The 25,644-nt window shown below is 40.7% G+C and overlaps 2 pseudogenes; both read right to left on the bottom strand.

Annotated features, from left to right (window-relative positions):
- The window catches only part of LOC132370834 (olfactory receptor 10V1-like), an 81,275-nt pseudogene that overhangs the window by 4,474 nt on the left and 51,157 nt on the right, over positions 1–25,644 (bottom strand).
- Positions 11,520–13,474, bottom strand: LOC132370833 (olfactory receptor 10V1-like; annotated as a pseudogene).

Raw genomic sequence — 25,644 nt, 5'->3', positions numbered from 1 at the left:
TATTTTTGCTTACTTTTGCTGTGCTGATGTCTGAAGATCTATCACAACCTTTATGAATATGATAATCATGTAAGGACATTGTTGTTTTCCACCACAAACAGAATAATGCAACCTTAGTATTCTTGCTGATTTGCAATTTTTTCCTTTGAATGTTTGTTGTGTTTTTTATTCTGGCAGGCCGGTACTTTTAAAGTCTGGCTCCCTGCATGTTTTGCAAGTTTTTCTTTCCTTTTCTAAATGCTTCTGCCTCTGTACTGTCATCTGTTGGGCACAGCCTTGTGTGGGTAAGAGGGTTGGAAGATGGGTGGAATCATAGTGGGAAATTTTTCACTTGGAAGTTTCTAAGACTATTGTTCCTTGAGAATTTTAATTCCTTTTCTAGGAGCAGCATTGGAGCACACACCTGCCTGCCTCTCTTTCTACTTTGGGTAAAGACGACCAACACACCCTCTACCCCAAATAATCTTCGTGAATTAGACATTAAGGGGACAAGTCAGGCACAAGAAAGAGAACTATTATCTATAACCAGGGATCTCACCACTCCTTTAATGATGTGTTTGCCTCTGTGATCACTTGTGTATCTCTGTCCCCTCCTCATCTCCATGAGGGCAGGGACTGACTGGATTCTGTTCTTCACTAATACCCAGGACCTAGCACAATACTGGGTACCATGTAACTCTGTACTGACATGAACACTGGAGAGTTACTGAGGTTCTATCAATGTCAACGACTGCTCCCCAGTACTTTTGAAGTAGAAGTAATAATCTTCAGTTTAGTACTCTGATGCTAAAAGAGCATATCCCTTCTAGAAAGAAAATCAGCAATTTTCAAGAAATTATATGTATTGAATCACTACCCTCACATTGAAGGATCTGTCCTGAGGTAATAATCTGGAATATAGAGCCAAATACACAAAGATATGTGCAGTGTGCTTTGATAATAATTTTTATAAGGAAACAAAACAAATGCTTAACAAGAGGTGACATTCTAGTCACTTGAGGTGTATTAATATGATGAACTGTTGTATTGACATTAAAATTGTTATAAGGTTTAATACAGTGAGAAAGTGCTTACAATATAATGTTAAATGAAGAAAATGAAAAGGCAACATTGCATGCGGAACATGACACCAATTCTGCTACCAGTCTAAAAGGAAACAATAAACTCTCAATGGTGTTTTAGAGAAAAATGGGAGATGACTATTTTCTTCATGCTTTTCTCCATTTTTCAAACTTTCTGTGAAGAATATGTGTTTATTTTTAACATTACAAATGTTATTGCTTTTTAAAATGCCCATTTGAAAGGCAAGGACACTGAAGTACATAACATACCCCTAGTTATACAACCAGAAATTGTCAGAACGAGGATTAACACCTAAATATAGCCACAAAATCTGCACACTTGCCAATGATGTTGTCCAAGATTGTGCTAAATCTAGTCATTTATTTATGTGCTTGTTCATTTCCAGACATACCACAACCTTGACTTGGGCTGAGTTTGTTGTTAAGTAGTTAACCTTCCTTCCTTCCTACCTTCCTACCTTCCTTTCTTCCATTCTTCTTCCTTCCCTTTCTTTTCCATCCCTTCCCTTTTCTTTCTTCCTATTTTCCTTTCCCTCTCTCTTTTTTTTCTTTACCTTCATCTCTTTTTAAAGTCAACCTTTCAGACTTAGCTCATCATTCTAGCCCATTGAGATCTTATGAAGAATGACAATTCTTTACTCCAACAAATAATCAATTTCTCCCCATTGTCATCTACGACTCTAATGAACATGCTTCCCAAAGCTATAACTGTGCATTAGACCATAGCTCAAGGAAGCCACATCCCTCAAGCATACTGCCCTTAATATCCCTCAAAATTTTCTTCAGAATATCAGTCAGTTTTCAAATCAGTTTAAAAATACAAGGCTCTCTGTGTGGAATATCTCTGGAACACTTAAAAACTACAGTGAATTCCACTGCAACAAACAATCACATTGTTTATACAATGGATGTTCAACATACCTGGGATAAAGACTCACCTGACTTCTCAATGCATTCCCCACACCCTCACCCAGACACATACATTTCTCTCTTAATGAACACACATAAGTCATCCTACTTGTCTGTGAGAGCTACAAAATTCATTTCCCTTTTTGCCTTAGCTGCTAGGAAGCCCAAAACTAAGTTTTATATTCAATCGCTTAGCATTTCTCAGCCCCAATATCTTCATTTCTATTTAACTTTTGTCTTTTATACAGCCTTTTATAAGTTGATCTTGATCTCATTGTAGCTAGGGTTTTACTGTAAGGCACTCTATTTTTAGGAGCATTCAAAGAATAATAAATATATTATACAAATAAAAAATTATTCTTGCCTTTTGTGTCTTCATCCAAGGCATTGATGAGTGAGTGAGAAATCTCTCCCCTCTTCACTCCCAAGTTTACTCCTCCTCTGGGGTCTTCTCAGTGGGATAAAAATAACAATACTGTGAGCTTTGGTTGTGGTTAAACGTTCTCTTCCACTGTCTGCTTTATCCTGCCTTTGCTATTGCACAGTTCCTTGCTACGTGAATCAGGAAACGCCAGACCTCTTCTTACCCAGAACTATAAACCCTCAGTAACACTGCATGCTCTTTGATGAGTCTCTTTTGTGGCACCAGCACTGCCTCCAAAGACATGGCATTCTTCACACAGAGAGCCCTTCCTTTTCCGCAAAGACCTTTGCATACTCATCTACCTTCTCCCCTCACTGAGTGTAATTAATAGGACTGTTCATGCATTCACTTATTTGACAAGAATTTATCTAGCAGCTACTATCAACTAGGCATTGGGTGTGTAAATTGAAAACTCAGCAGATTACACTATGTTTTCTGGGTGTCCCAACAAAGCACGTAGTCCTCTTTGAACAACTCTCTCATACCCGTCTCAGACAACCTGGGAAATGGGACACATTTCTGTCTCTCTAGGGAGAGACAGAGTTCCTTCTCTCACCCTCAGCAGTGGAGTGTCTTTTGAAGATCTGCTTGTTGTTAGTATATTTGACATCAACAGTGTCACATCATTAGCTCCAGGAGGTTAAACTAATGTTCCAATTCATTTGTATCTATCTCCACATGAGGAAGCCCCTCACAGGATCAGGAAAGCCCAAGGTCAGTAGGGTTCATTGGTTCATTCCCCAGGGTCTAGACCACACAACAACTCAATCAGCCTGGTCTTCCCTTACCCTCCTTACCTTCTGCCTAGAGAGGCTGGCAGCCACATCCTTCCCTGAGGCTGAGTGAAGCCCAAGGTGGAATCCTCTTCTTAATACCTTGGGAACCATTGAGACTGAATCTCTGAGAAACTACCCAGAGAACTGAGGAAAGCACACATCTAGATACTGTTAATCCTTCCCTGCTGCTACATCTCAAGGGAAGAACATGGGACTTTGGGATTTGCAGAGTCAGAATTCTGGGTTCTTTCTCAACTCTCACCCCTTCTCATCTCATTTCTGGAGAATTCCCTGCCTACTTTGGTTCAACCAAGCCCCAAGAGGCTATCTTGGCTTTTAACTTGACCATCCTCTGTAGGTCAATATTTGAACACAAACAGGAATTGTTTAGGGACATGATATTCTAAACTGGTCTAATTGTTGCTAGACTTAGCTATATTTTAATTATTGCCTAAATTTTTACTCTCCAAGTTTGAGGTAGTTTAGAAAGACATACAGTTTTTTTTTTAATTTATTTATTTTATTTATTCATTTTTGGCTGCATTGGGTCTTCGTTGCTGCACGTGGGCTTTCTCTAGTTGCTGCGAGTGAGGGCTAATCTTCGTGCGGTGTGTGGTCTTATTGCGGTGGCCTCTCTTGTTGTGGAGCATGGGCTCTAGGCGTGCGGGCTTCAGTAGTTGTGGCACGCGGGCTCAGTAGTTGTGGCTTGCGTGCTCTAGAGCGCAGGCTCAGTAGTTGTGGCGCACGGGATTAGTTGCTCCGTGGCATGTGGGATCTTCCCGGACCAGGGCTCGAACCCGCGTCCTCTGCATTGATTGGCAGGCGAATTCTTAACCACTGCGCCACCAGGGAAGTCCAAGACATACAGTTTTAATTTATTCAATTAGAGGTTAATTTTGTGTACCTAGACAAATTCTACGGATCCTTCAAAACTCAGCCAAGTGTCACCTGTTACATGAAGCTTTATTGTGATGCATACACCTTCCCCCACACTCCTCCAAAAACGAAGAATTACTCCCTGCTCCATGCTCCATGGTGGCTTTGGGCCCACCCCAATTATGGCATTTATCACTCTGCATTGTGTTTATACACTCATTTTTCAACCTCTACTAGGATAGGTCCTCAATGGGAGTGACTAGTTCAACTCAGTTCAATTGCATCTCATCACCTAGTATGGAGCTAAGCACCTAATGGATGTCTGGTATTCACTGATTGCAGAATGTTATAGCACTGAGCATTCCTTTATTTATTCACCAATATCATCCAAGACCCTATCACACTCCCTATAAATTATGTGTTTTATACCAGCGGCCACTAGTGCTTTTGGTCAAGGCCATTATAAAATGTAGAAACAAAATTTTTTCAAAGTTTGGCCATTCATGAACAACCTTCATGATTTATGTTTTATCTAACTTATCAGTATAATTTACTTAATGTTTTTCTTTACTTAAATTCAGCTCACTCACTTTTTAAAAAAAATTTATTAGGGCTTCCCTGGTGGTGCAGTGGTTGAGAATCTGCCTGCTAATGCAGGGGACACGGGTTCGAGCCCTGGTCTGGGAAGATCCCACATGCCGCGAAGCAACTAAGCCTGTGAGCCACAACTGCTGAGCCTGCGCGTCTAGAGCCTGTGCTCCGCAACAAGAGAGGCCACGATAGTGAGAGGCCCGCGCACCGTGATGAAGAGTGGCTCCTGCTTGCCGCAACTAGAGAAAGCCCTCGCACAGAAACAAAGACCCAACACAGCCAAAATAAATAAATAAATAAATAAATAAAATTAATTAATTTAAAAATTTTATTTATTTTTGGCTGCATTGGGTCTTCATTGTGGTGCGCAGGCTTATCACTGCAGTGGCTTCTCTTGTTGTGGAGCACAGGCTCTAGGCACGCGGGCTTCAGTAGTTGTGGCATGAGGGCTCAGTAGTTGTGGCTCACGGGCTCAGTAGTTGTGGCACACGGGCTTAGCTGCTCCGCGGCATGTGGGATCTTCCCGGACCAGGGCTCAAACCCGTGTCCCCTGCATTGGCAGGCGGATTCTTAACCACTGCACCACCAGGGAAGTCCTTCACTCACTTTTTTTTTTTAATGTAACAGCATCATTGTACTGGCTATATTTTTTATCCCTCACTTTTAAATAAATACAAAAAAAAGGTTTAAATGCTCATGTATGTATCACCAAAAACTTTCATCTCAAGGACAAGTAGCTCTGAAAACTCTGGAAATATTGTTGAAATGAAGGCCTACAGGTGTATGTGTGTGAGAGAGAGAGAGATTGAGAGAGAGAGAGAGGAGAGAGAGAGAGAGAGAGAGAACTTGGCAGGAGTTAGTCAAAGCAATCTTGAAAGAAAAATGCAAAACAATTCCAGAAGAAACAATCACCAGCCACTTGAAAGTCTAATTGTATGTGTACTGAGCTGGGACGTATTTTAGCAAGTATCAGTGGTTGACTCAGAGAAGAACAAACAAAGCCACTCTGTTGCTCTGGAGCAGAGGCTGCCAGCTGCTGACCCACACGCTACACATAGGCGGTGGATGGCTTTTCAGACGCTTTGTGTTCAGCAGTTTTGTTACACTGCTCAACACTTCAGAATGCTATATAACAGAATAGCTGCCGTGCTGGGGCTGGAACTCACTTTATTTGGAGTCTAGACCCTTTCCACTGCAGCCAGAGCCACAGTCATCTCTGACACCGCAGGCCATATCTGGCAGTCTACTTTTTAATTCCAGCCACACAAAATTTTTTTAACCTTTCTTCTTTAAGTTCTCCATTTTTGCCTCCCAGTTCCATTTCTCCCTCTCTCCATTTCTTTTGCCTTTCTTTCTCTTCTTTTTTTCCTAGTCCCCTATGATTTTCTATTTGCTGAATTTAATGTGCCTATACCTTACAGGTGCTAAGTAATTATTCATGTTTAAAAGGCTGCAAGGAGAAAAATCTACTGACTCTGAAACCATGCCCCATAGGGTTAACAGAAATTGGTGACTAACAGAAATTCTTGAACCTGTCTTAAAGCTTGCTAAAAACCCCTCTGCCTGGTGCCTGCCTTCACTGAGCAAGTTCACCTTAATTATTTTGTTGCAAATTGCGTACCCTCCAAGCTTCACATAGCCTAAACAGTAAGATGTTTGCCCTAGGAACTTGGAGTCAGCTGTGTGTAGTTCTACTTCTAGCTGGCTAAGACTGGTTGGGACCACTGACCCTAAAACTGGGCCTGTGCAGGTGTCTAATGACCTTTTAACATCAGAAGGCCAAAAACTCCACCCTCAGATCATGCTTAACACCACCATTTTGAACACACATCCCATGAAGAAGCATGTAACTCAGATATGCCTGCACAGAACACCAATTACTTCACCTTTTCCCTACCGCAAATCGCCTTTCCCCATGTCTTAGACCACCTTGGTTCTTTTCTCTTTTTTTTTTTTTTTTTTTGGCTGTGTTGGGTCTTCATTGCTGCACGCGGGCTTTCTCCAGTTGCGGTGAGCGGGGGCTACTCTTCGATGCGGTGCGCGGGCTTCTCATTGCGGTGGCTTCTCTTGTTGTGGAGCATGGGCTCTAGGTGCTTGGGCTTCAGTAGTTGTGGCACACGGGCTCTAGAGCGCAGGCTCAGTAGTTGTGGCACACGGGATTAGTTGCTCCGCGGCATGTGGGATCTTCCCGGATCAGGGCTCGAACCCATGTTCCCTGCATTGGCAGGCAGATTCCTAACTACTGCACTACCAGGGAAGTCTACCTTGGTTCTTTATCCCATAAATATGTCAGGCCCCTGGGCTTCAGGGAGATGGAGTTGAGACTGGTTTTCCTGTCTCATCTCCTTTCTTGGCTGTCTTGTGAATAAACCTTTTCTTTGCTGCAAATCTTGGCATCTCAGTGTTTTGACTTGCTGCATGTCAAGCAAACAACCTGGTTCGGTAACAACTCCTTAGTGACACTAGCTTTTAGTCATCTTCTGATACTTCTTCTAGAATCGGACTCCACGGAGTTTAGATGAGAAAATGGCTGTACCCAGTGAGGCCACGAAGCTATTTCTATGACCAATGCATCATTTTCCCCCAGGATGCTCTCTCCACATTCCCCACTGGTTCACTGAGTCTTTCCAGCTGTTACCGAACCAAAATTTGGGTCCGCTCGCCCACACACAGTAAAGCCAATCTACTGACACCAGGTTGTGGTGAAGGAAAGTGCAACGCTTATTGTAAGGTGCCATACAAGGAGTCCAGGACAGCTAATGTTCAAAAAGCCAAACTCGCCGATGGGTTTCAGCAAAGTCATTTTTTTTTTTATAAATTTATTTATCTATTTATTTTTGGCTGCGTTGTGTCTTCGTTACTGCACGCGGGCTTTCTCTAGTTGCGGTGAATGGGGGCTGCTCTTCACTGCGGTGTGCGGGCTTCTCATTGCAGTGGCTTCTCTTGTTGCGGAACATGGGCTCTAGGCGCGTGGACTTCAGTAGTTGTGGCACAGGGCTCAGTAGTTGTGGCACACGGGCTTAGTTGCTCTGCGGCATGTGGGATCTTCCCGGACCAGGGCTCGAACCCGTGTCCCCTGCATTGGCAGGCAGATTCTTAACCACTGTGCCACCAGGGAAGTCCAGCAAAGCCATTTTAAAGGCAAGGTGAGGGAGGGGAGTCCCAGGGTATGTGATCAGCTCGTGCACAATTCTCTGATTGGTTGAGGTGAGGTAACAAGGCAGTGTCACAGGGGTTAAACATTAACAATCCATGAAGACATGAGGCTACGTGCTCATGGTCATCAAGTAGTTAATTTCTTCCATTTGGTGGTGGGTTTAGCACCTGTAAAAAACTCAGGAAATGTGCATCAGATACTATTATCTAGGTACTTCAGAAAGGAGCTAAAGCAGAGGATATGGGGGAGAGGTCTGCCCTGGGAAGGCCCCCTAGGGTCCTGCTCAGGTACACAGCTGACCCCAACATTCAACCTGGTTCTCCCAAATGCAATTGAAAACCACAGTGGACATAGTTGACAGGTACGTGCAGTGTCTCTGTGGGCTGAAGGGGGCTAGTGAATCCTGCTGTTTCTCAGTGAGGCCTTGACCTTTATCCTGACCCACATCTCACCTCTCCAGGAAGAGGAAGCGGAGACATGCTCCAGCAAAGGCTGTGTGGCCCCAAAGATCTTTTTTTTTTCCTAAGAGGAAAGATCAATAGTGGCGAGGTCTGAATGTCACTACAAAAAAATCGTTTCTTCTATTTGTTCTTGAAGTTTTTTTAGTTCCCAGGTCAAACTTATCTGGGTAACAATCAAATCTTAAAATATATCTGAAAGGATTTGTGTTTGGTAATGTGAAGAGGGTATGGGTCCTACTGGCTGCATTTTCTTTCTTTTTTTTTTTTTTTGACTCAGCAATTTCACTGCCAGGAATTTATTCTACAGATTTACAAGTATGCAAAGATTTGTGGACAGGGACACTCATTGCAGCATTATTTATCACAGTAAAACAAATGCCCAAGGGGTGGGATAGGGAGGGTGGGAGGGAGACGCAAGAGGGAGGAGAAACGGGAACACATGTACATGTATAGCTGATTCACCCTGTTATACAGCAGAAACCAACACACCACTGCAAAGCAACTATACTCCAATAAAGATGTTTTAAAAAAAAATGCCCATCAACAGGGGGACCAATTGAGTAAAATCAATACTCTGCATCTATTAAAAAGAATGAGGTAGATCTACGTGCTGATATAAAAAGATGTACAAGATACATTAAATGAGGAAAAGGGCAGAAGAGCCTTGTAACACTATCCCATTTGTGGATTTTTGAAGGAAATTGACTATACCTATATCTGTACTGTAATAGAAAATCTCTGGAAAGATATACACAACAAGAAACTGTGAATGGTGGTTACCACTGGGGGAAGCTTTATTTTTAATTTTGCATTTTTCTCTACTGCTTTGAATTTCTTTTCATGAACACGTATTATTTTTAAAATGTAAAAGAAAACGTTTAAAGAAGGAATAAGGGACCAATGAAAGGTAACGTATCAAAAATTAAAGAAGAAATTTCTCAAACTTACCATTAGAAGGCAAATTCAGCAATAGGACCTGAGGTCAGTAAGACATGGTAGCTCACTGGTGAACCCTTCCTGACCCAGCTGACTTGGCAGTATGAACATGCTGCCCTCCCTCATTCAATTTGCTCACCTGTTTTACTTCCTCACAGCCTGGTGTCTGTTACAACAGACTCATTTCATCAAGACACTACTTGAGTAAAATAGTGTTTGCGAAAGCGCTTCTGGAAAGACATGCTTGCCAATCAGGTTCTCATAGTTTTAGGTTTATTCCCTAAGCTAAAATCAAGTTAGAACATCAGAGAGCTGTGTTCTTTAGTTGACTGTGATCATTCCTTCCAGAACTGTGTTAAGTGACTTGAACGTCAGTGTCACTCCATCCATTTACATTGAGAATTAGCCCTAGAAAATTCACTTCAAATTTACTATATGTTATACTGGTTAAGGTCACAGTGGAATGAAACTGTGCCAGCACTTACTGCCTGTGTGATCTTGGGAAGATGACTTAACCTCTCAGAACTTCAGTTCTTTATGTGTAAAATGGGGATAATAATGGTACCTATCTCCTAAGACTTTGTGGAATTCAAGTAAGTTAATGTGTACTAAGCACCTAAAACAATATCTGGCTCATACTTCAGGGCTCAATAAATGATAGCTAGTGTTATTATTATAATTGTTGGTATGTTGTTAAATGTGCTGTATTCGCTTTTGAAAAGCAGTAAGAAAAGATTCTTTTACATCTGAGATTTAACCCCAAAACAGTGTTAAATTTCTCCCTATGTCTAGAAATTATATGACCTTTCAAACTCAAATTTGATTGTATTTTATTTTTTACTTTGGCTACTAGGAAGCTCAGATACCTGTAGGTGACCACTATTATAAACTGCAGAGAAGCACATGGTTTACATTTCTTTTTTTGTTTGTCTGTTTTTTGTTTTTATTTTTGGCTGCGTTGGGTCTTCATTGCTGTGTGCGGGCTTTCTCTAGTTGCGACGAGCAAGGGCTACTCTTCATTGCAGTGTGTGGACTTATCATTGTCGTGGCTTCTAGGCACGCAGGCTTCAGTAGTTGTGGTGCGCAGGCTTCAGTAGTTGTGGCACACGGGCTCAGTAGTTGTGGCGCATGGGCTTAGCTGCTCCGCAGTATGCGGGATCCTCCCGGGCCAGGGCTCGAACCCGTGTCCCCTGCATTGGCAGGCTGACTCCCAACCACTGCACCACCAGGGAAGCCCATGGTTTACATTTCTGCATAGAAATCTTACTACTATATTCTTCCTGAATTTTGCCTTCACCCTGATCTTCTTGACTATGTGGGGGGTTTTTGTTTTGTTTTGGTTTTGTTTTTTTTATTTTTGGCTGCGCTGGGTCTTTGTAGCTGCACGTGGGCTTTCTCTAGTTGAGACAAGCGGGAGTTACTCTTCGTTGCAGTGCACGGGCTTCTCATTGTGGTGGCTTCTCTTGTTGCGGAGCACGGGCTCTAGGTGCTCCGGCTTCAGTAGTTGCAGCATGTCGGCTCAGTAGTTGTGGCGCACTGGCTTAGTTGCTCCACCGCATGCGGGATCTTCCCAGAGCAGGGATCAAACCTGTGTCCCCTGCATTGGCAGGCGGATTCTTAACCACTGGACCACCAGGGAAGTCCTGACAATGTGTTTTTAACTTTTGTATTCAATGTATTTCTAAGCCGCTTCACATGTTTTGTATAAGGATATTGGGAATAGAATAAATTAAAAATAATTAGAGAAATAACATTAATTTCAACAAATACCATTGTTATCAGTAAAATATTTATTGACTCTCCACACTAGCACTATTCAAAATTCTGCATGCTCCTGTACCTCTTAATGTTGCTGTCTGGCCAAGGGTCCCAAGAATTCTTGTCATCAGGTTTTCATACTGTTTTTCCCCTTTTTCCCCTTTCTTCTGTGTAGCACAATCAGATATGGAATAGGGTGGCTTTAATCATCTATTGCATTTGCAACATCAAGAGAAGAATGGGATTCTTTTCTTTTTCTCTTTAAGGATGGTATCTTGGAAATATCTTTCCCTGCTCTCAGTCCTCCTTCTGGTCCTCTCCACCAGTCTCCACGACAGCCCTGCTCATTGGCTACTGCTGTTTTGGGATTCTCCTGCAAGGATCACAGGAGCCAATCTCCTGCCATGAGAAGCAGATGACTCTACTGAGATAGGCTGGGACCTGGGACCCTTTACCAGAGTGCTTGCACCTGGACAAACATCTCCTTGAGCAACAGAATACAAAGAAACTATAAGGGACTAAAAATAACTGCAAGCATGCACAGCTGGGGCAATTATGAACAATAGGATACAAAAAGGCCACAAACCAACTGCCACTTCTGAGGTGCTGGGAGCAAAAGCAGGGTATTATGCATGATCCATGGGCATGGCACTGCCAAGTGGGTGGGCAGACCACCTAAGCTACACCTCCTGCCCAACCCACGGACCTGCCCCCCCTTGTTACCGCATTTAAGGACCCAAGCAGCTCCTTTCTGGAGCAAGCAAGGGCACCTGTTACTTATTTTCTCTCCCTCATGCTGCAGCACAAGCCCCAATACAGACTTGCCTGAAATTCTCGTCTGGCCTCTTATCAATTTCTATTGATTAAAGAGTACAAGGGCCTGGGTCAGTAACACTACTGTTACAAAGAAGAACAAACCTGACTCCATATTGAATCTATTCCTTTAGCTCTAAACTTTGTGCTCTGTTGCCTGTGCTTAGTCATGCTGGCTCTGCACCTTTGTAAGAGAATGTTACCTATAGCCTGAAATATACATGATGGCCCATTCTCAAAACATCTACTTTATCAACTGCTGTCATCATCTTATCCATCCATTCAATCATTCTCTTCCTCACTGACATTCCTGAGCTAGTCCTTATGCTAAGCACTATGGTGAGAGAGGAGGCTGGTTTTGTAGGCAATCCAGGGTTTCATCATCGGAATCTAATACAAAGTGGATAAATTAGTACTGATTAGCATTTCACAGGCGAGACAACCATGGGACAGTCATCTCTCCACTCCCTCCTTTTTCCTTTTGAGCTTCCTGTCCTTAAGATCATGTCCCTACTTCTGATTTGAGGAATATTTTTTCTAAGAAGGATTATTTCTGGCTCCCTGATCAAGTACATTCTTGCCATAGTCTCCTCACTGCATTAGTCACTTCTTGATTCCTTATGCTATAGACCAAGGGGTTCAGCACTGGTGAGAAAAAGTTGTAGACAACAGACACTGCCTGGCCCTCTTCTGGGGAGTAGCTAGAGTTGGGGCAAAGGTAGATAAGGGTACAACACCCATACTGCAGGAGAACCACCATGAGGTGGGAGGAACAAGTGGAGAAGGCCCTGCACTTTCACTGGGCCGAATCCATCCTCACGATGGTGGCCACAATGCAGCCATAGGAGAGGCAGATAAGGAGCAAGGGAATGGCCACAGCGGCCACACTGATGGCATAGAGAGCTGCCTCGTGCCTGTGGGTGTCTGCACAGGCCAGGCGCATAACGGCAGGTGTGTCACAGAAGAAGTGATAGATTTCATTGTGGCCACAGAATGAAAGGTGGCAGATCAGAATGGTCAAAGTCAGCACCAACAGGAATCCCAGACCTAAAGAACCTAAAGTCATCTGCCCACAGAGCTGCCAACTCATGATGAGGTTGTAATGCAATGGATGACAGACTTCCATGTACCTGTCGTAGGCCACGACAGCAAGAAGGACACAGTCAGATCCCCCAAGAAGGATGGAGAAGAACATCTGGGCTCCACAGCCAGGGTGAGAGATAAGCATCCTCCCCATGGAAAGGATGCCAGCCAGAGTCAAGGGAGCAAGGTTGGTGGAGTAGCCAATCTCCAGCATGGCCAGTGCAAAGAGGAAGAAGAACACTGGGGTATGGAGGGAGTGGTCTCACCAGACTGTGAGCCCAGTGGTGACGTTTCCAATGAGGCTTCCTGGGTACAACAGCAAGAAGGCCATGAATATGAGGGACACCACTGCCTGGTCTGTTGAGAAGGGGTGGAAGTGGAAACGGACCGCTCCCGTCTGGTTGTGCTCTTCCATTAGCCCTGGTACCAGGAAGGACATCATGGGCAAAGTGTTCCTCCTGTGTCCTTGAGCTTGCCTGTGTTAGAAACACAGTTTGCAATCATTGATTCCTTACCTTCATTGCTTCCTTTGGAGTTCAGTTCAGGTGATCTTGCCTCCTGCACTGCTTAATCTACTAGCTGTGTGACCTTGGAGAAGTTATGGACATCAGCGTTCTCCTTTTAAACATGGGAAGGGTGTGACACACACCTCGGAGAGGCGGTGTCTGAGAGTGCCATGCCCCATGCCAGCCATGCAATAGAACAGTTCTCAACAGGGTTTCCTTCCAATTGCATTTTTTCCTTGATCTCCATTCCTCTTTTTTTTTTTTTTAATTTTTATTTATTTATTTATTTATTCATTCTTGGCTGTGTTGGGTCTTCGTTTCTGTGCGAGGACTTTCTCTAGTTGTGGCAAGCGGGAGCCACTCTTCATCGCGGTGCGCGGGCCTCTCACTATCGCGGCCTCTCTTGTTGCGGAGCACAGGCTCCAGACGCGCAGGCTCAGTAGTTGTGGCTCACGGACCTAGCTGCTCCGCGGCATGTGGGATCTTCCCAGACCAGGGCTCGAACCCGTGTCCCCTGCATTGGCAGGCAGATTCTCAACCACTGCGCCACCAGGGGAGCCCCCCCTCTTTTGTTTTTTAAAGCAAACCTTCCTGAACATTCTCATGCCTCTTCATTACTATGATTGTCCAATCACCCCCAGGACACCTTAAAAGTACATATTTGTACAAAGAGCATATGATTCTCATATCAAACCTAAAAGGCTGGCAACACAGGTGTTTCCTTTACCTGTTTTACAAAGGTGGAAACCAGAAGCCCAGATAAGTTAGACAGCTCACACTGCTCTCCTCCCCATTCCCAAACTGGCAATTTTGGTATCGTATTTTTTGTTTTTTTGTTTTTTCTTAAGCTTTGAACAATCCAATTTTGTTCTGTTTTGTTTTACCAAATACTAACCCTACTCTTGTTTTACCTTCTTTCTCATATCTGCCTTCATTTGCATCATTACGGTGTCCACCCTAAATAAGGCTTTCATCCCCTCATGTTTAGCTCACTGCCCACCAACCCAACTTATCATACTTTTAGATTAACCTCCCTTAAACACTTTTAAAATCATATTACTCTACTCTGACCCTAAACTTAAAAAGCAAAGGAATCTCAAATTTATTAGTCAATTATACCTCGATAAAACTGAAGAAAGAATAATAAAGGAATCTCTTATTCTTGTGATATCACATACAATTATCACAAAATAATTTTATAAGTGAAACTAGCATAACTTACCTGGGGTATAACTTCAGGAAATCCCTCAATGACCAAAATCCACTGTCCCATCTCACCCACCACACCTTTGCTCTAAATCGCCCAGTCCTTATGCAAGACTCTTAAATTTTGTTTTAATTTGCTGCAAGGTAGACTTGCATATACGCAAAAATACTTTCTTGTGTTTATGGATTACCTTTGCAATGATATTCAAACAGCCGAAGGTAGCAGCCTACAGAAGGGTCTTTGCATTGATCTTCTCAGGGGGATTCTCAGAGAGGCTGGGCCATGCCAAAAACACTTTCCTGCTAAAATAGAGGGGTAGGGCCAAAAACATAGGCAAATTACAATGTTCAACCACCACTGTTTTTTTGGTGTAACAAGTGAACCAAGTTTTACCATTGTGTTTTCTTTTGGTTTAGTTGTTAACAATGATCCCCAGCACTGGCAAAGTTGTGGACAAGTGAGCATTACCAAGCTCACTGGTGGAGAGGTGAGAGGTTCAACACTTTAGGAAAATAATAATATTTTTAAATGCTTATATTTTGTCAAAATATTGACAGTTTTCCAAGGTGAGTAATGCATACCTAAGTATTCATAGTACTATCCTCTTAATTTGTGTAGATTTGAAATTTGCCAGATAAAAAATTAGCATTTGAGTTTAGTTATCACACTTCGGGAGTCTAAAATTAGAAATTAATCTGAAATTAGAATGACAATGACAACAACAAAAACCTTTATATACAAGGTAAAAATCATAGCATAATTTTAATAGGGAATAATGAAGACAACTTAATATGGAATGCTAGATTCAGTTGATGAAATACTATGCAATTGTTTAAAGTTATATTTATGAAGACAATGTAATAACATGAAGATATCTGTGATAGAATACTAAACAGAAAATGAGATTTAAAAAATTAGGATCACCACGCTGTAGAAAGAATGTACTCTGAGTGATGAGGCTGAAAAGTGTTTTTCCTGTTCTATATTTTCTAAGATTCTTTAATAAACATCAATACTGTTATCATTTTAATTAATTGCAAACTTATAACACGATAAAAGGAGAAACAAGCAGTGTTGTCCTCAAACTGTGGAGTACAATATTTTGCAAATTTTTAAAGCAAAGTAAACAATTTATACAGAAATTAAGAAAAGAGTTTGTCTAACCACAACTGATCACTATATTTTCGATAAGAAAAGTGTCATTCCATGAATGCACAGTTCATCCTTCATTCAGGTAACTTATCATCAATCACCCCTGGAACGGAATTGGAGGAAGTTTGTTTTTCTAGCCAGGCTGCTTTCCCGGAATGCTTACTGCAGAACAATCCCTGTGCATCAGCTATTCTGTGGAAACATCTGAACCAAAGCCATCATGGCCAGAAGCACCAAGCACCTCAAAGGAAAGTGCTGATTTGGAAGCTTGAAACTGGCTCTTTCACACTTGGTACATGGTCAACACATTCCTTTCACTCTACCCTGTTCACTCTTGAGTTATCTGTGTATATGCCTGTCTACCTGGCTGCACAATACACTATTAGCATCTTTGAGGGCAGCTATATTTCGTTTTCCTTAACACACATACTCACACATAATTTGCATATAGTAAATGCCACTCAATTTTTTTAAAATAATGAAGCCAACTTGACAAAGCCAAGTATCCTGAGTCACAGCAGGGAAAACTGTAAAACAAAATAAAACTAAAATGCCAGCTAACAGGTATTGAGTGCCTCTTAATGTCCACTGCATTACAAATAATAATGACTGACATTTATTGGGTGTCAGGGACTACTCCAAGCACTTTATGCCAATTAACTCATTTGCTCCTCAAAATAAACTTATGAGGTAGGAGCCATTATTGTCCTTATTTTACAGATGAGAAAAACCAAAGCATAGACTCCAACCTTGGCCAAATACTGCAGATTGTACACACTTAACCACTACTCTGTGTTGGCTTGCCATGAACATGTCCTCATATTTGTCTCCTTTGCAGGTTTCAGCTTTGTGTATATGGACTTGGGGAAGAATAAAGATTTGCTATATTCTATCTATAGGAGACAGTACATCATCTCCTAGTTGGGAATCTTTTTAAAAAAATTAGACACAATATTCCTACTGCAGGGAATTAATTCTAAAGAAGCAAGTCAAAGGGATGAAAAAGGTATTCATATAAAGCTATTTCTAGTAGTATTGTTTCTGTATCTAAAAGAAAGAAGCAGATCACACAACACATAGGGAATAAAAATATCTAACTGTTCTATAGTCATTAAATAATACAGTGTATGAATTCAGTGCATTAAAAGGCCTTCACTAAGAAAAGAATCCAGAAGTAGTGATGAAAACCTTAATGAGGAGGTAAAAGACCCATACACTGAAAACTATAAAACAATGATGAAAGAAATTAACTATGACACAAATAAATGAAATGATAACCCATGTTCATAAATTGGAAGAATTAATATTTTCAAAATGTCTGTGCTACTCAAAATTATCTATAGATGCATGCAATTCCTATCAAGATTCCAATGGCATTTTTCACAGAAGTAGAAAAAACAATCCTAGAACTCAAATAGAAGGAACCACAAAAGATCCCAGAGCAAAAGCAATCTTGAACAATAAGAACAAAGCTAGTAACTGACTGTACTGCTGAACTGAATGAATAAGCTTTTCAGAACTCTAATGAAAAACTGATGAACTCATAGAAGTGCTAACAAAAGATCAAGAAGAAAAAAAAAATTAATTACATGGGACTGAGTGAACTGATGAGGATGAGTATAATTTTTGTGACTTTCTGTTTGAATTAAAAAAAAAAAAATCCCACAAGGACTCAGAGGCAAAGAATATACAAATCAATTTTCACTGCAAAGTAAAGGAGCTGTTACAGTGGAGGATTACTGGACTGAATGTCAATATTATGACATAGTATGAGTGTGTTTCATGTTTAGTAATTGCAATCATTGTTGCTTTTGTTGTGGTCATCCACGTACAATGCTTGGTGTCAGTCTATTTATCTCTTGTAAAAATAAAATACAGTGTGTGTGTGTGAAAAAAAAATACTAGATGTGAAGAAAAGATAACTAAGATAAACTAACAAGAAGATCTTAATTTAATTCTCAATTAATATACTTTCCAAAGTCTGGACACCCTTCCATATAAATTAACTTTAATAAATTTAAATGGTCATATCTTGTAAAAAAAAAAAAAAAAAGAACAAAGCTGGAGATATCACACTTCCTGATTTTTTTTTTAATCAGTCATCAATTTTATACACATCACTTTATACATGTCAATCCCAATCGCCCAATTCAGCACACCACCATCCCCACCCCACCGCAGCTTTCCCCCTTGGTGTCCATACGTTTGTTCTCTACATCTGTGTCTCAACTTCTGCCCTGCAACCCGGTTCATCTGTACCATTTTTCTAGGTTCCACATACATGTGTTAATATACGATATTTGTTTTTCTCTTTCTGACTTACTTCACTCTGTATGACAGTCTCTAGATCCATCCACGTCTCAACAAATAACTCAATTTCGTTCATTTTTATGGCTGAGTAATATTCCATTGTATATATGTACCACATCTTCTTTATACATTCGTCTGTGGATGGGCATTTAGGTTGCTTCCATGACCTGGCTATTGTAAATAGTGCTGCAATGAACATTGGGGTGCATGTGTCTTTTTGAATTACGGTTTTCTCTGGGTATATGCCCAGTAGTGGGATTGCTGGGTCATATGGTAATTCTATTTTTAGTTTTTTAAGGAACCTCCATACTGTTCTCCATAGTGGCTGTATCAATTTACATTCCCACCAACAGTGCGAGAGGGTTCCCTTTTCTCCACACCCTCTCCAGCATTTGTTGTTTGTAGATTTTCTGATGATGCCCATTCTAACTGGTGTGAGGTGATACCTCATTGTAGTTTTGATTTGCATTTCTCTCATAATTAGTGATGTTGAGCAGCTTTTCATGTGCTTCTTGGCCGTCTGTATGTCTTCTTTGGAGAAATGTCTATTTAGGTCTTCTGCCCATTTTTGGATTGGGGTGTTTGTTTCTTTAATATTGAGCTGAATGAGCTGTTTATATATTTTGGAGATTAATCCTTTGTCCATTGATTCGTTTGCAAATATTTTCTCACATTCTGAGAGTTGTCTTTTCGTCTTGTTTATGGTTTCCTTTGCTGTGCAAAAGCTTTGAAGTTTCATTAGGTCCCATTTGTTTATTTTTGTTTTTATTTCCATTACTCTAGGAGGTGAATCAAAAAAGATCTTGCTGTGATTTACGTCAAAGAGTGTTCTTCCTATGTTTTCCTCTAAGAGTTTTATAGTGTCCAGTCTTACATTTAGGTCTCTAATCCATTTTGAATTTATTTTTGTGTATGGTGTTAGGGAGTATTCTAATTTCATTCTTTTGCATGTAGCTGTCCAGTTTACCCAGCACCACTTATTGAAGACACTGTCTTTTCTCCATTGTATATCTTTGCCTCCTTTGTCATAGATTAGTTGACCATAGGTGTGTGGGTTTATCTCTGGGCTTTCTATCTTGTTCCATTGATCTATGTTTCTGTTTTTGTGCCAGTACCATATTGTCTTGATTACTATAGCTTTGTAGTATACTCTGAGGTCAGGGAGTCTGATTCCTCCAGCTCCATTGTTTTCCCTCAAGACTGCTTTGGCTATTCGGGGTCTTTTGTGTCTCCATACAAATTTTAAGATGATTTGTTCTAGTTCCGTAAAAAATGCCATTGGTAATTTGATAGGGATTGCATTGAATCTGTAGATTGCTTTGGGTAGTATAGTCATTTTCACAATGTTGATTCTTCCAATCCAAGAACATGGTATATCTCTCCATCTGTTGGTATCATCTTTAATTTCTTTCATCAGTGTCTTAGAGTTTTCTGCATACAGGTCTTTTGTCTCCCTAGGTAGGTTTATTCCTAGGTATTTTATTCTTTTTGTTGCAATGGTAAATGGGAGTGTTTCCATAATTTCTCTTTCAGATTTTTCATCATTAGTGTATAGGAATGCAAGAGATTTCTGTGCTTTAATTTTGTATCCTGCAACTTTACCAAATTCATTAATTAGCTCTAGCAGTTTTCTGGTGACATCTTTAGGATTCTCTATGTATAGTATCATGTCATCTGCAAACAGTGACAGTTTTACTTCTTCTTTTCCAATTTGTATTCCTTTTATTTCTTTTTCTTCTCTGATTGCCGTGGCTAGGACTTCCAGAACTATGTTGAATAATAGTGGTGAGAGTGGACATCCTTGTCTCGTTCCTGATCTTAGAGGAAATGCTTTCAGTTTTTCACCTTTGAGAATGATGTTGGCTGTGGGTTTGTCATATATGGCCCTTATTATGTTGAGGTAGGTTTCCTCTATTCCCACTTTCTGGAGAGTTTTTATCATAAATGGGTGTTGAATTTTGTCAAAAGCTTTTTCTGCATCTATTGAGATGATCATATGGTTTTTATTCTTCAATTTGTTAATATGGTGTATCACATTGATTGATTTGCATATACTGAAGAATCCTTGCATCCCTGGGATAAATCCCACTTGATCGTGGTGTATGATCCTTTTAATGTGTTGTTGGATTCTGTTTGCTAGTATTTTGTTGAGGATTTTTGCATCTATATTCATCACTGATATTGGTCTGTAATTTTCTTTTTTTGTAGTATCTTTGTCTGGTTTTGGTATCAGGGTGATTGTGGCCTCATAGAATGAGTTTGGGAGTGTTCCTTCCTCTGCAATTTTTGGGAAGAGTTTGAGAAGGATAGGTGTTAGCTCTTCTCTAAATGTTTGATAGAATTCACCTGTGAAGCCATCTGGTCCTGGACTTTTGTTTGTTGGAAGATTTTGAATCACAGTTTCAATTTCATTACTTGTGATTGGTCTGTTCATATTTTCTGTTTCTTCCTGGTTCAGTCTTGGAAGGTTATACCTTTCTAAAAATTTGTCCATTTCTTCCAGGTTGTCCATTTTATTGGCATAGAGTTGCTTGCAGTAGTCTCTTAGGATGCTTTGTATTTCTGCAGTGTCTGTTGTAACTTCTCCTTTTTCATTTCTGATTTTATTGATTTGAGTCCTCTCTCTCTTTTTCTTGATGAGTCTGGCTAATGGCTTATCAATTTTGTTTATCTTCTCAAAGAACCATTAGTTTTATTGATCTTTGCTATTGTTTTCTTTGTTTCTATTTCATTTATTTCTGCTCTGATCTTTATGATTTCTTTCCTTCTGCTAACTTTGGGTTTTGTTTGTTCTTCTTTCTCTAGTTTCTTTAGGTGTAAGGTTAGATTGTTTACTTGAGATTTTTCTTGTTTCTTTAGGTAGGCTTGTATAGCTATAAACTTCCCTCTTAGAACTGCTTTTGCTGCATCCCATAGGTTTTGGCTCGTCGTGTTTTCATTGTCATTTGTCTCTAGGTATTTTTTGATTTCCTCTTTGATTTCTTCAGTGATCTCTTGGTTATTTAGTAACGTATTGTTTAGCCTCCATGTGTTTGTGTTTTTCACGTTTTTTTCCCTGTAATTCATTTCTAATCTCATAGTGTTGTGGTCAGAAAAGATGCTTGATATGATTTCAATTTTCTTAAATTTACTGAGGCTTGATTTGTGACCCAAGATGTGATCTACCCTGGAGAATGTTCCATGCGCAGTTGAGAAGAACATGTAATCTGCTGCTTTTGGATGGAATGTCCTATAAATATCAATTAAATCTATCTGGTCTATTGTGTCATTTAAAGCTTCTGTTTCCTTATTTATTTTCATTTTGGATGATCGGTCCATTGGTGTAAGTGAGGTGTTAAAGTCCCCCACTATTATTGCGTTACTGTCAATTTCCTCTTTTATAGCTGTTAGCAGCTGCCTTATGTATTGAGGTGCTCCTATGTTGGGTGCATATATATTTATAATTGTTATATCTTCTTCTTGGATTGATCCCTTGATCATTATGTAGTGTCATTCCTTGTCTCTTGTAACATTCTTTATTTTAAAGTCTATTTTATCTGATTATGAGTATAGCTACCCCAGCTTTCTTTTGATTTCCATTTGCATGGAATATCTTTTTCCATCCCCTCACTTTCAGTCTGTATGTGTCCCTAGGTCTAAAGTGGGTCTCTTGTAGATAGCATACATATGGGTCTTGTTTTTGTATCCATTCAGCAAGCCTGTGTCTTTTGGTTGGAGCATTTAATCCATCCACGTTTAAGGTAATTATCGATATGTATGTTCCTATGACCATTTTCTTAATTGTTTTGGGTTTGTTTTTGTAGGTCCTTTTCTTCTCTTGTGTTTCCCACTTAGAGAAGTTCCTTTAGCATTTGTTGTAGAGCTGGTTTGGTGGTGCTGAATTCTCTTAGCTTTTGCTTGTCTGTAAAGCTTTTGATTTCTCCATCGAATGTGAATGAGATCCTTGCCGGGTAGGTTCTTCCCTTTCATCACTTTAAGTATATCATGCCACTCCCTTCTGGCTTGTAGAGTTTCTGCTGAGAAGTCAGCTGTTAACCTTATGGGAGTTCCCTTGTATATTATTTGTCATTTTTCCCTTGCTGCTTTCAATAATTTTTCTTTGTCTTTAACTTTTGCCAATTTGATTACTATGTGTCTCGGTGTGTTTCTCCTTGGGTTTATCCTGTATGGGACTCGCTGCGCTTCCTGGACTTGGGTGGCTATTTCCTTTCCCATGTTAGGGAAGTTTTCGACTATAATCTCTTCAAATATTTTCTCTGGTCCTTTCTCTCTCTCTTCACCTTCTGGGACCCCTATAATGCGAATGTTGTTGCGTTTAATGTTGTCCCAGAGGTCTCTTATGCTGTCTTCATTTCTTTTCATTCTTTTTTCTTTAGTCTGTTCCGCAGCAGTGAATTCCACCATTCTGTCTTCCAGGTCACTTATCCGTTCTTCTGCCTCAGTTATTCTGCTATTGATTCCTTCTAGTGTAGTTTTCATTTCAGTTATTGTATTGGTCATCTCTGTTTGTTTGTTCTTTAATTCTTCTAGGTCTTTGTTAATCATTTCTTGCATCTTCTCAATCTTTGCCTCCATTCTTATTCCGAGGTCCTGGATCATCTTCACTATCATTATTCTGAATTCTTTTTCTGGAAGGTTGCCTATCTCCACTTCATTTAGTTGTTTTTCTGGGGTTTTTTCTTATTCCTTCATCTGGTATATAGCCTTCTGCCTTTTCATTTTGTCTATCTTTCTGTAAATGTGGTTTTTGTTCCACAGGCTGCAGGATTGTAGTTTTTCTTGCTTCTGCTGTCTGCCCTCTGGTGGTTGAGGCTATCTAAGAGGCTTGATGGGAGGCTCTGGTGGTGGGTAGAGCTGACTGTTGCTGTGGTGGTCAGAGCTCCGTAAAACTTTAATCCAATTGACTGTTGATGGGTGGGGCTGGGTTCCCTCCCTGTTGGTTGTTTTGCCTGAGGCAACCCAACACTGGAGCCTACCTGGGCTCTTTGGTGGGGCTAATGCCAGACTCTGGGAGGGCTCATGCCAAGGAGTACTTCCCAGAACCTCTGCTGCCAGTGTCCTTGTCCCCACAGTGAAACAGAGCCAGTCCCCGCCTCTGCAGAAGACCCTCCAACACTAGCAGGTAGGTCTGGTTCAGTCTCCCCTGGGGTCACTGCCCCTTCCCCTGGGTCCCGATGCGCACACTATTCCATGTGCGCCCTCCAAGAGTGGAGTCTCTGTTTCCCCCAGTCCTGTCGAAGTCCTGCAATCAATTCCCACTAGGCTTCAAAGTCTGATTCTCTATGAATTCCTCCTCCCGTTGCTGGACCCCCAGGTTGGGAAGCCTGACGTGGGGCTTAGAACCTTCACTCCAGTGGGTGGACTTCTGTAATATAAGTGTTCGCCAGTCTGTGAGTCACCCACCCAGCAGTTATGGGATTTGATTTTACTCTGATTGCGCCCCTCCTACTGTCTCACTGTGGCTTCTCCTCTGTCCTTGGACGTGGGGTATCCTCCTTGGTGAAGTCCAGTGTCTTCCTGTCAATGATTGTTCAGCAGCCAGTTGTGATTCTGGTGCTCTCGCAAGAGGGAGTGAGAGCATGTCCTTCTACTCCGCCATCTTGGTTAATCTTCCTGATTTTTAATTATAATACAAAGGTGTAGAAATTAAAATAGTATGGTACTGGCACAAAAACAGACACATTGACCAATGGAACATATATACATTAGTCAGCCTAATAAAGAATGAAATCCTGCCATTTGTGACAGCAAGCATGAACCTGGAGGAGATTATGCTAAGTGAAATAAGCTAGACACAGAAAAACAAGTAGTGGTATCACTTACACGTGGAATCTAAAAAATAGTTGAACTCATAGAAACAGAGAGTAGAAGTGTGGCTACCAAGGGTCAGGGAGTAGGGGGAATAGGGAGATGTTGGCCAAAGGGTATAAGCTTTCAGTTATAAGATGAATAAATTCCAGAGACCTAATGTACAACATGGTGACTAAATTTAACAATAATGCATTGTATACTTGAAATTTTCTAAGCGAGTAGATATTGTGTTCTCAACACACACACAAAAACAACTATATGAGATGAAAGTTATACTAATTAGCTTGATCGTGGTAATCATTTCACAATGTATAACAAAATGTCACATTGTACACCTTAAATACGTACAAATTTTATTTGTCAATTATGCCTCAACAAAGCTGAAAAATAAAATATTGAGCATAAGTATCTGTATTGGAAGGAAGGCTGAATAATCGGTAGCTCTTAACATTCTCTGCACCATATGAATTTTACAGTGTTTTCTCCATAAACCCCACAATAATCCTTTTAAAGCTAATGAAGTGTTATGTAACATAATGAACACTGCATGTGCATTATCTCATTCAATCTCCACAACTTCTCTATGAGAGGGAAACAGTACTATCATTGCCACTTTACAGATAAGGTAACCAAGGCTTAGAAAATGTAATTAATGTACCCAAGGGCACACATATAGTCAGTGGCTGAGCCAAGGTTTGCATCCAAGTCTGTCTGAATTAGACCTACTCTTTTAACCGTTCTTATGTATTGCCTCCAACCCCCAAGTTTTGAAAATTACTATCTGCCTAACTCTATCTTTTAAACAAACAAAAAACAAAGAGTAGTAGTGATAATAATAACAATACATGTATAGATGTATCCCAAGAAAATGTATGACATATGCTAGGGCTTTTGAAATATTAAAATTACCTTGAAAACTCCATTAATAATCTTGAAGGCCCTTTGATATATGGAGATCCAAGATATGGTCACCCACTACATGACCTCTAAAATCCCTTCTAGTTCTATGATTTCATGAAAAACCTTAAAAAAAAATTTTTTTTTTAATAAAAAAAGACGCTCTAGATGGTCCCCATTTCTCCAAGAGACACTGAAAGAAAACCATCTCTTCAGGTGCTTTACATGAAATTGAACGAAGCATTAGTTTCATCAATGTCAAGTAAAATTTTTTTTTGGCTGCGTTGGGTCTTCGTTGTTGCAGCAAGCAGGGGCTACTCTTCGTTGTGGTGCACAGGCTTCTCATTGCAATGGCTTCTCTTGTTGCAGAGCACGAGCTCTAGGGCACGTGGGCTTCAGTAGTTGTGGCACACGGGCTTAGTTGCTCTGCAGCATGGGGGATCTTCCCCGAGCAGGGATCAAACCTGTGTCCCTGCATTGGCAGGCAGATTTTTAACCACTGCACCACCAAGAAAGTCCCAAATGTCAAGTAAATTGAGAGACTACCATCAGGATTTGAATGGTTCAATACAGAACACCTAAGTAGATGGTGGGTGAAAAGTTCTGGTTTTGATATGTTAAATGTGAGATACTTACTAGGATCCAAATAGTGATGTCAGCTAGACAGTGGATATACTAGTCTGGAGTTCAGGGACAAAGTTAGGCTGCAAATAACATATCTGAGAGTTATCAGCCTGTTTTTGTATTTAAAGACAAACAACTAAACTGGATTACCTACCAAAAAAATGTAAATAGAAAAGAGGGCCTAGGGCCAAGATCCAGCCTGAGTGGGAGTTAGGGCAAGTATAGAAGCTAGCAAAGTAGACTAAGAAGGAATATCAGAGATATGAGAGTA

Source organism: Balaenoptera ricei, chromosome 8 (assembly GCF_028023285.1).
Source record: "Balaenoptera ricei isolate mBalRic1 chromosome 8, mBalRic1.hap2, whole genome shotgun sequence".
Lineage (NCBI taxonomy): Eukaryota > Metazoa > Chordata > Mammalia > Artiodactyla > Balaenopteridae > Balaenoptera > Balaenoptera ricei.
This window is presented reverse-complemented; position numbering and strand designations above follow the sequence as displayed.